At 36.9% G+C, this 9,449-nt stretch overlaps 1 protein-coding gene across 1 annotated transcript in view; it reads left to right on the top strand.

The window, feature by feature from the left end:
- The first annotated feature begins 4,765 nt into the window (after positions 1-4,765).
- Positions 4,766-9,449, top strand: part of LOC107711690 (gap junction gamma-1 protein-like) — a 16,302-nt gene continuing 11,618 nt past the window's right edge. Inside the window, exon 1 of the mRNA XM_016516708.1 lies at positions 4,766-4,817. The gene's annotated coding sequence lies outside the window, so the exon portion shown is untranslated. The remainder of the gene's footprint in view (positions 4,818-9,449) is intronic.

Here is a 9,449-nt window from a genome sequence, read left to right as displayed (position 1 = left end):
TAAAAATATCAACACACTGTGCTGATTGCGTATGTGCTATTTAAGAGAAAAACAAGATAAATTAGGTATATATATATTATATATAAAATAAATATATTAAGCTTCTTGTCTTTTCGTTGTTCCTTATTGTGATTCTGAACTGGAAAAAGACTCCTAGGGCCAACTTTATTGTCTTGACCTTTGCACCAAAGAACTCTATAACATTTAGCTCTGACATAAAAGTTCAGTCTGGAAAAGCCTGAAAATAGTGGAATATAGTGGTAAAATAAAACATTGGTTCTGTCCACTTCATTTACTCCACAATATATCAGAGATATAAGTTTTCATATATTATTGTTAAATGAAATATAGGACAGATTGGGACTAGTTGTCACATGGACCCAATGTCAGACCTACATCTTAGCTGATTTTAAGATTTTAAAGTTATACATTTACTGTATTTCTCCAGCAGTGGTTTTATTGGGTTCTAATAATGGTCTGCTTAAAAAACATATGTAGGCCAATCCCCCCAGTTAGATGAATATGCATCTAACTGTTGCTTCTAAAGGTCATTTATGACCCTGGTATGCAAGAGAGGTAAAGTTTGCTATGTTTTTTAGAGTAAACGTTTTAGGGATAGTTCACTCCGAAATGAAAATTCTAACATCATTTACTCAATCTCATGTTGTACTAAACATGTATAGCTTTCTTTTGAGGAACCCAATGAAAGTTAGTGGAGTTAGTGGAAATTGTTTATACCCCAATGTGTTTTATTGCATAATATTTAAAGTTTAATTAATTAAACCAGTTAAATTATATGCCAGAAAATGTTTGTAATGATATTAGGGTGAGTAAATGATGACAGAATTTTCATACTTGGGTGAACTATTAAACTCTGTTTGATATCCAATCCTATTTAAATTAGAATATTTCTGTAAATTGCCCTCCAAACTAAAAAATATTGATTAATTCCCAGGCAAATAACAGTGATAAAGTGACAAAAGATTTGCAGCCAAGATTTTAAGGTATGTGTCTATACAGAACCTGAATTTATTTTACCTACCTGAGAAATCTATGGAGCAAAAAGTGTGAGAACTAGCCTTCTAACGTGGAAAAATTTCTTTGCTTTCTGTCTTTTGTTACAAATTTTGTGAAGATTATTAAATTGACAAAATCTGCCTTTCGGAATTAAGGATTTCGAAGGGAACAACTGATGGACACTTCGGGCTCCCATGATCCTTTGCGCAGACTCTTTGCATGATGACGGCGCCTCCGTGTGGGCACGAGATAATGACGAAAAAGGGCACTTCAAGAAACAGTTGTTTGGTCCCCTACACCCTTCAACCCTTTGAAGCTCTCACTCCGGAGGGTAAACCCTTTGAAGGGATTAGGGATGAGCCCTTCCGAATGGAACACAGGGATTGTCTGGCCTTAAACTAGGAAGGATTCTATTACCCATACTCTTGTTTCCTGATGTTGAGTCCTAGTGTTTCTTGATTGTTCCTGAGGATATTTACCTGTTGTTCCTACGGCTGTGGTGTGCGCTCTCTACAGAGCACTCAAGACTGTGCACTTCTACTTACCTGTTGACTCTGTGTTTGCTCTGCATTTAAAATAAAGCTGTGCTGGATTCACTTTACCTACTTGCAAGTGTATATTTCCTGACAGCGTGTACGTTCTTTCTGCCTTTTATGGGAGTGGAAGATATTCTAAGATCTTGTTTTATTTAGGAGACATGAAGCTTCAGTTAAACAGGAAGGAGTGAGTGTTGGGTCAGTTTATGTAGGTAGGAAGTCCCCTGGTAATCAAAAACAGTATATATAAATAAATAAATCCAGCATTAACCAGCATGGATTTCTTGTTAGACTCAGACCGATTATAATGGTTAATTCTGGTATATTTTTACCAGCATACTCTTTCTGGTGAAAGACCAAAGAAAGATGGACCTTATTGTTTTCCTAATGCGGTAGTGCAGGGATCAGCAAACTCTAACTCTGGACTCTAAGCAAGAAGAGAAGGGAAATAGAATCAATTTTTACTGACATTCACAAGATCAAGCTCTGAACAGAGCTGTGTTCTACTAAGTGAATAAATTTAAATTGTACTTATTCTTTTGTTTTTTCAAGGCTTTCGGGGCTCTTAACATGCTCAAAAACTCTTGAAAATTTGAGCAAGAGTCAGAGTCGTATGGCCATTGGCCAATCGTCAGTTCTGCCCTAACTTACAGTCAGACTGCTGGCCTGGCGCTGCTGTCCTGAAACGGCTGGTATACCAGAATCCCATTTTAGGGACAAGCAAAACCAGCATCCCAAGTTGGCTCCAGTGTGCAAAACACACCTTATGCTGGTGAGCAGCAATGATCAGCTGTGATGTGAGACTTTCTAAAGCCACTGAGACACTGTTATATTTAGCATAGATGTCTTGTACTTTATATCTCCATTGCCTGGGCAAGAGTTTTATATTTTACCATCTAGAAAACAATTAAACCCGGTTAGACTTGTTTAGATTTTTTTTTAAGTGGAAATAAAACTGGGAATTCTCCTTTCATTTACTTCCTCCTTGTAATTCCAAACCTGTTCCTGTGCTGTTCTTTCACGAAACACAAAAGCATAATTTGCAGAATTTCAAAGCTGATCTTTTCCATACAGTTAATACATACCATGAGCATACAGAGTCAAGCTCTAAAAATGAAAAGTAAATACATACCTAAATTATAAATAAGTAGTCCATATACTTGTTGTTCCAAGTTTTCTGAACACAAATCAAAGGTGGGAGGAAAATCACCTTTATTATCAATAAGTTATTCTTCTCTGCTCTCACATCTGGTTCATGTTTCTACATTATTTTGCCATGACAATCAGTTATTGCACATGCAAGATTGATATTAGCAAGACTTATTTTCCTTATGTTGCTCTGTAATTTATTTTCAAGAATATTGCTAATTCCTTGAATTATGACATGACTATATGATATTTCATATCATTGTAAACAAGCAAAAAAGATTACAATTAGAAAGACATAACTTTACAATTCACAATAATCAGTGTTAAAATCAGTCTCCCATTTAGGACTTCAATGGAAAAACATTCATTGAAAGAGTAAACGAATGTAACCGAGATGAGAGCTCTCTGACTGAATCACGCCGGAAACCACAATAAAAGAATTCTAAGATCTTGTTTTATTTAGGAGACATGAAGCTTCAGTTAAACAGGAAGGGAATGAGTGTTGGGTCAGTTTATGTAGGCAGGAAGTCCCCTGGTAATCAAAAACAGTATATATAAATAAATAAATCCAGCATTAACCAGCATGGATTTCTTGTTAGACTCAGACCGATTATAATGGTTAATTCTGGTATATTTTTACCAGCATACTCTTTCTGGTGAAAGACCAAAGAAAGATGGACCTTATTGTTTTCCTAATGCGGTAGTGCAGGGATCAGCAAACTCTAACTCTGGACTCTAAGCAAGAAGAGAAGGGAAATAGAATCAATTTTTACTGACATTCACAAGATCAAGCTCTGAACAGAGCTGTGTTCTACTAAGTGAATAAATTTAAATTGTACTTATTCTTTTGTTTTTTCAAGGCTTTCGGGGCTCTTAACATGCTCAAAAACTCTTGAAAATTTGAGCAAGAGTCAGAGTCGTATGGCCATTGGCCAATCGTCAGTTCTGCCCTAACTTACAGTCAGACTGCTGGCCTGGCGCTGCTGTCCTGAAACGGCTGGTATACCAGAATCCCATTTTAGGGACAAGCAAAACCAGCATCCCAAGTTGGCTCCAGTGTGCAAAACACACCTTATGCTGGTGAGCAGCAATGATCAGCTGTGATGTGAGACTTTCTAAAGCCACTGAGACACTGTTATATTTAGCATAGATGTCTTGTACTTTATATCTCCATTGCCTGGGCAAGAGTTTTATATTTTACCATCTAGAAAACAATTAAACCCGGTTAGACTTGTTTAGATTTTTTTTTAAGTGGAAATAAAACTGGGAATTCTCCTTTCATTTACTTCCTCCTTGTAATTCCAAACCTGTTCCTGTGCTGTTCTTTCACGAAACACAAAAGCATAATTTGCAGAATTTCAAAGCTGATCTTTTCCATACAGTTAATACATACCATGAGCATACAGAGTCAAGCTCTAAAAATGAAAAGTAAATACATACCTAAATTATAAATAAGTAGTCCATATACTTGTTGTTCCAAGTTTTCTGAACACAAATCAAAGGTGGGAGGAAAATCACCTTTATTATCAATAAGTTATTCTTCTCTGCTCTCACATCTGGTTCATGTTTCTACATTATTTTGCCATGACAATCAGTTATTGCACATGCAAGATTGATATTAGCAAGACTTATTTTCCTTATGTTGCTCTGTAATTTATTTTCAAGAATATTGCTAATTCCTTGAATTATGACATGACTATATGATATTTCATATCATTGTAAACAAGCAAAAAAGATTACAATTAGAAAGACATAACTTTACAATTCACAATAATCAGTGTTAAAATCAGTCTCCCATTTAGGACTTCAATGGAAAAACATTCATTGAAAGAGTAAACGAATGTAACCGAGATGAGAGCTCTCTGACTGAATCACGCCGGAAACCACAATAAAAGAAACATACAAACAGAAGGGAGAACAATGGCTCTATTGGCCTGTGGTGTTGCTCCTGAGTGTCACTGCCTGTACTTGGTGGTGAATGGTTTTGAGGGAAAATGATCCATTGTGTCTCTTTACTTCTCACTGGTGTGATCATGTCAAAGGTTGTGCGTTCATGATCAATTCCTGCTAATTCTACAAAGAATCAGTGACGAGATCTGCCATCGTTATGGGGAGGTATGTGAACTATTCAGTGGGTTTGGCATTTATCAGTATTTGGGTGGTTTATTCTGCATGCACTATGGAAAAATACTCTTGAAAGAGTATTATTTTAATATTATTATTTTCGTTTGTAACATTATTTAATATTTTCAATGGTACGAGGTTCTGTTTTTTTATGTTTCCTTGTAACCAGTGTCAAATAATCAGGATAATGTGTTTTATGCAAAAACCTAGATAATTCTGATATCAGGCTGCTACATCTCAGAGGATGTTTCTCAGATCACAACCTGTCTTCCAAACAAAAAGTTGTATAAGCAATGTGCTAAGTCTGCTTTCACAGGAGTTAAAAAATGGCTTGATTTAATATTTTACAATTCACACCTGGTTGATGCAAACTGCAATCTAACTGTGTTATCAAAGGGTGTAAGAGGAGTCCATTGCAACAGTCTTTAACTGTGCAGGCGTTGGAAAAAAGTGCCTGATGCACTCTAAAAAATGCTGGGTTGTTTCAACCCAACGTTGGGTCAAATATGGACTAACCCATCTTTTGGGTTAAAAATTTAATGTAAAAATTTAACCCAACGGTTGGGTTAGTCCATATTTGACCTAAAGTTGGGTTGAAACAACCCAGTATTTTTTAGAGTGTGCTATTATAATTAACTGAAAATCAAACCATAATAATGCTCATTACTCAGAATAAAATAAATGTTAACAGACAGCACAGTAAAATGTTCACATTGTTGACAACCTTATTATAAAAATAAGTGCATGTAATTTAATAAAGTTCATTTAGTTGCCTATGGTTAACAATTTTGACCTAAAGTAACTCTGATTGTTCAGATCAAAGTTGAGTGTCTCTAGTGTGTGCAACAAGTGCTTTTTAAGAGCTCTTTGCTATGCTGTAGCCAAATGTGATCTTTGAACAACAACAATGACCTCGTTCTGTGAACTGACTGAAAGAGTCATTTACTCGTGTGGGGCAGGTCAAACGGCACAAAGGTACCAAGGCATTGTTATTCTGTACCTTTTTGCCTATGTTAAAAATAATATCAAATACTACAATCTCACTAAAAGCACAGTTTAGTATATGATAGTGTTGTCATACTGGGATTATTCTTCACAACTAAGGAAGTTTTACACAACACCGCTTTCAACTAAAAACCTTTTATGCATTTTGGCTGTTAATTTACACGACGACAGCATTTTGGGGGCCTGTAAACAAACTTTTGAAAACGGGTTTGAAAGTGCAAGTTTTTGAAAATTATACTGTTATTGTCTCTGAGTAAACTACAAAAACTTGAATTTGTGAAAACGGTGATGTCATCCACATGCGTATTACATGCTCAGTCTATAGGCATGTGTGTGCGTAGTGCTTCTTTACAAAGTGACATTGCCATACTGGCCGGGTATGGGTAATACATCAGTTTTAGCCATTTTCGCATTTCCATGTGAACAAGAATCATTTTGATAAAGTTGTCATCTGTACGCAAAACTTCAAAAACACAAGGGAAAAACTTTTCCATTTTTAGTACATTGTTGTCATGTAAACGTACCCTAAAATGGAGTCCAAACTGTAACAGCAGCTGCTCCTTTCTGGTCCACTGACAGTGCCAGGCACAAACATGAGTGTAGTGGACTCCACTGTGAGCAGATTGCAAAACAGATTGATTCACTCAAACATTACATCAGCGTAGAAACATTCTCACTGTTTGGATGTCTAATGAGCACTTAGTACACTAATATCATGGCAATACAACAGAGCTTTTACTGTTGTTTATATTGGGTTGGGACTGACCGGGCATCCTTATACTTTGGGTATTACAAACCGTTTTAGTTTTTTTTTTTTTTGAAGGCTTGTCGAGAGCAGAGATTTAAACACAGTGTGTTCACTTTTATTTCATTTTTTTGTTGAGCTTCTTTTCATTAAGATGCCATTTCTTTGTTCAGGGTTTCTGCCCTCTGTTTTTCAATTCACCAACCTTAAAATACTCTGATTATGTGAGCTCTTCAGTGCTGTTATTTAAGCAGTTACCAGAGCAGTTTTACTCTTTTACTCTCAATCCTTCCATTACCAGATGATAATGTTTCATTAACATTCAATGCTCTCCGTTCCAGTGAAATCTCAAAATATAGTGCAGCCAAATATGCCACCATTACTGATATACTATACATATATAACTGACAAACATTCATGGTTATTGTTTTTAAAAGAAAAAACTCCCTCCTGCACTTTAGGCAAGAAATATTCCTATGCTCAGATAAACACAAAGAATCCTACATTTGCCTCAACTGAATAAGAAGTAACTGAATTATAGTTGGTTTGCTGTTAGACCCAGTATAATTTGTACTACTCAGTCTTTCAATAATAGCCTCTTACATTTATGGTGTCAGGATCACTAAACGGTCTTTGATGAAATGTGGCACTCAAACTGTTATGATGCATATGTGTGCAGAGCTGAACTCACGCACTACGCAATTGTCTACTACTTGTTTCCAGTCTATTCATCTTTGATCGAATCAGAACAGGGCAAGACATTCCTGTAGGCCTGGTTGTAGATTTTGGGGTCTCATGTCAATGGATTCACTGGTTTTACAATTAGGGCTTTGCTTCAGTAGTGGTCAACAGTTGAGGATTTCATCCCTGTTGGCATCCCCACTTTACAATGAGGGTTACACGCAGATGCCATCTGACTCTGTTACCTTGGAAACAATTCCAGTTTTTGACTTTAGGGTGGAATCTGTCGACACAAGTTAACTACGACAGATGCCTCGTAAGTAGGTTGGGGTGCTGTTTACAAAATTCATCCAGCCTACAGAGTTTGGAAGGGCGATCTTCTCACATGGCACAAAAATTGCCTGAAAATAATGGCAGTTTTTCTAGTTTTGAGCTATTTCCTTCAAGACATTCAAGAGTGTTAAGAAGTTGTCAGGACACCATCAAGGGGAAATGTGTTCTGGCCTCATGTGGAGGTTAGCACATACTTTTTTGGATGCAGAATACGTTTCTGTCACTCAGGGCTGTGCATATCCTCGGTCAGTTGAATTTGGGAGCAGATTTTCACTTGAGCATGGGTTGAGGCCTGGAGAATGGAGGTTGCATCCTCAGACCGCAAGGTTCGGCAGGGAAGAGGTGGATCTTCTTCACTTCGAGCAAGACAGCACAGTGCTCCCTTTGGTTCTCTCTTTCTCATCCTTTGCCTCCATGGCCTGCTTATTTGCTAATGGAGATAATTTTGAATGCATTTCTGTTGGTTCAGTGCTGGCATTCCTTAAAGAACGTTTTTCTGTGGGCACAGCCCCAGCTACACTGCTGGACATGTACCAATTGATGGCGTTTCTTTGGGGAGGTATTTAGCACCAGACGGCTGAGATCTTTCCATCTTGCTTATGTTTCTTCTTGGGACTTATCTATATTCTTAGAAGGTTGAATGGGGCGTCCTTTTGAACATTTGGAGACAGCTTTGAAGGTATATTTCACCCAAAAAGGAAAATTTGCTGTTAATTTGCTTGCCCTCAGGCCATCCAAGATGTAAGTCACTTTTTTCTTCAGTAGAACAGTAAAGAAGAAATTTATCTGAAACTAGGTCCTTGGTGTTTCATAAAATGCAAGTCAGCGGCTATCACTTTGAGAGTCAAAAAAGCACATCAAGGAATGCAAAATTAATACCCGTGGCTCCTGATGCTATATTGAGGTCTTATGAAGCGAAACGATCAGTCTGTGCAACATCATTATTACCTGTAATCGATAGCCTCAGGCAATCGGTCTGGAGTGATGTCTGGTTCATGAACGAATCATTCTTTTGATCCAGTTCTTTTTATCCAGTTCACCAAATTGGATTGAACCGCCTGAAACTGTTTGTGGCTTCAGCCAGCACAGATCTAAGTTACTCAATCAAAACTCACTTTCTCGAAATAAGCCAATATACCGATGTGTACATGATCCTATGATGCTGGATTTTGCCAAGTCATTCAGCCGTCCAGTTCCTCCAACAGTTTCTGAACTGAGGAAACAGTTCTGACTCGAACCGAAGACCAATGAGCTGCTGATATGTGCATGTGTGAACTGAGCACTTGAATGAATGAAGTTTATTCTATGCTTTAGACATGTAAAATGGGAGCCACGGGTATTAATTATGTCTTACCTGTATATGCTTTTTTGACTTTCAAGTGCTGGTAGTCACTCTGTAGTTTGACACTATTATAACATAGCATCAGCTATTGACACTGACTTAAATAGTACAGTTTATTTCTTTGCTTGGTATTGACTTGAAAGCAATCAAGCAAGCGATTGACTCTTGGTTGTTTGAAAAATGTTTGCTGTAAAATGTGCTTATGTGTGTGTCTTTTTCAAATAAATACTATATTTTGAATCTCATGCAATAACATTCATACATCATTAGGTGTGGCTTAAGTGTACACCCTATGATGATGAATTTACTGTATATTCTATAAGCTATATAACATTAAAGGGGTCATATGATGTTGCTAAAAAGAACATTATTTTGTGTATTTGGTGTAATGAAATGTGTTTATGCAGTTTAAGGTTAAAAAAAACATTATTTTCCACATACTGTACATTATTGTTTCTCCTCTATGCCCCGCCTTTCTGAAACGCGTCGATTTTTACAAAACTCATCGGTCTGAAAA

Source organism: Sinocyclocheilus rhinocerous, unplaced genomic scaffold, assembly GCF_001515625.1.
Source record: "Sinocyclocheilus rhinocerous isolate Xijiao unplaced genomic scaffold, SAMN03320098_v1.1 scaffold807, whole genome shotgun sequence".
NCBI classification, from domain to species: Eukaryota; Metazoa; Chordata; class Actinopteri; order Cypriniformes; family Cyprinidae; genus Sinocyclocheilus; species Sinocyclocheilus rhinocerous.
This window is presented reverse-complemented; position numbering and strand designations above follow the sequence as displayed.